This window comes from Chelonoidis abingdonii, chromosome 14 (genome assembly GCF_003597395.2).
Source record: "Chelonoidis abingdonii isolate Lonesome George chromosome 14, CheloAbing_2.0, whole genome shotgun sequence".
In the NCBI taxonomy this organism is placed as follows: domain Eukaryota; kingdom Metazoa; phylum Chordata; order Testudines; family Testudinidae; genus Chelonoidis; species Chelonoidis abingdonii.
The window spans coordinates 39,382,577-39,384,315 of record NC_133782.1 but is presented as its reverse complement, the minus strand read 5'-3'; the positions used below and the strand labels follow the sequence as shown (position 1 = coordinate 39,384,315).

The 1,739-nt window shown below is 40.2% G+C and overlaps 1 pseudogene; it reads left to right on the top strand.

The window, feature by feature from the left end:
* Positions 1–594: 594 nt before the first annotated feature.
* Positions 595–1,529, top strand: LOC116830528 (olfactory receptor 13A1-like; annotated as a pseudogene).
* The last annotated feature ends 210 nt before the right edge of the window (positions 1,530–1,739 follow it).

Sequence of the window (1,739 nt, the reverse complement as noted above, 5' to 3'; positions counted from 1 at the left end):
CACTGACTATAGTGGAGTTGCACCTGATTTACACTACAATGAGTTAAACAGAATTCAGTTTATTTTATTGTGCACCCTGATTTTAACTAAATGTATATGCTATGATATTATGTTTTGTAATATATATGTTGTATGTGTTACATATAGAACGTGTCCTATATTGCAAGAGATCCATTTTGTGAAATTAATTTAGAAAGTAGAATCTTGGTTTTTAATAAGACTTCTAATATATGATTGATTTTTAGATTATATTGTGAACTCCTATCTCATGCAGTTTATGTAAACATATCAACTGACTTCATGAACCTTTATCTGAGAACACTGAGAGTGTTATTTTTTCCCTTCTTTACCTGTAAGTCAGGATAATATAGATTCAGTAGCTCAAACAGTTTATTGTTCTAACATATTTTAATGTAGCTCAGTTTGTTAATACATTATATGAAATGTGTAGAATATCACAAGTTCTCTCTCTGTCTCTCATTCCGTTTCACTGTTGGTCTGTCTAGATGTTTCAATTGCCAAATTCCTATAGTTTCTGAAAAAATATCTGACAGCAACTTTAATCTTTGTTCCTACAGAGGGAAAACTCAAGGAATGGAACCCAGTAACCACACTTAGGTGACCGAGTTCATCATGCAGGGGCCCTTTGACCATCCTCATCATCAGGGACTGTTCTTTGGGCTATTCCTGTGCCTTTACACAGCCATTGTCATGGGCAATTCCCTGATAATTGCGGCTATTTTCCTCCATCCACCTCTCCACATGCCATGTACTTCTTCATTGCCAACTTGGCTGTGGTCGACATTTTCTCCATCTCCTCAGTTCTGCCCAAGATGATGAAAAACCTGATACAGGAAGAGAAAACTATCTCTTTTGATGGCTGCATGGCCCAGCTCTTTGCTTTCACTTTGTCTGGGGGGACGGAGCTTGTGCTTCTTAGTGCCATATCATATGACTGGTATGTAGCCATCTGTCATCCCTTGCGCTATGTCAACCTCATGACCAAGAGAATTTGCATTAATTTAACAATTGGTGTCTGGGCTGTCAGTATTACCAATTCATTGGTACACACACTCCTTATGCTGCGTCTGGATTTTTGTGGATCCAAACTCATTCAGCATTTCTTCTGTGAGATCCCTCCATTGCTGGCACTGTCCTGGAGCTCCATCTACTTCAATTAAATCATGATCTTCATTGCAAACACCTTTGTGGCTATGGGGAACTTCCTGCTGACCATAGTGTCATATAGCTTCATCATCATCACCATCCTGAAAATCCAGAGCTTCAAAGGGAAGCAGAGAGCCTTCTCCACTTGTTCTTCCCATCTGCTCGTGGTCACGTTGTTCTACTCTTCCATTATCTACACCTACATCCGGCCAACCTCCAGTGACTCTCTCACTAAAGACAAGATAACAGCCATAATGTACACCCTGGTGATTCCGACCATGAACCCTTTGATCTACACTCTACTTAATAAGGAGGTCAAAGTGGCCTTTGGGAAAATCCTTTCAATCAGGAAAAAATCATAAAATATCAGAGTTGGAAGGGACCTCAGGAAGTCATCTAGTCCAACCCCCTACTCAAAGCAGGACCAGTCCCCAACTATTTTTTTGCCCCAGATCCCTAAATGGCTCCCTAAAGAATTGAGCTTACAACCCAGGATTTAGTAGGCTAATGCTCAAACCCCTGAGATATTCCCTCCCCACCCCCAAATAATAATTTTGTCAAGAGTGAACCTG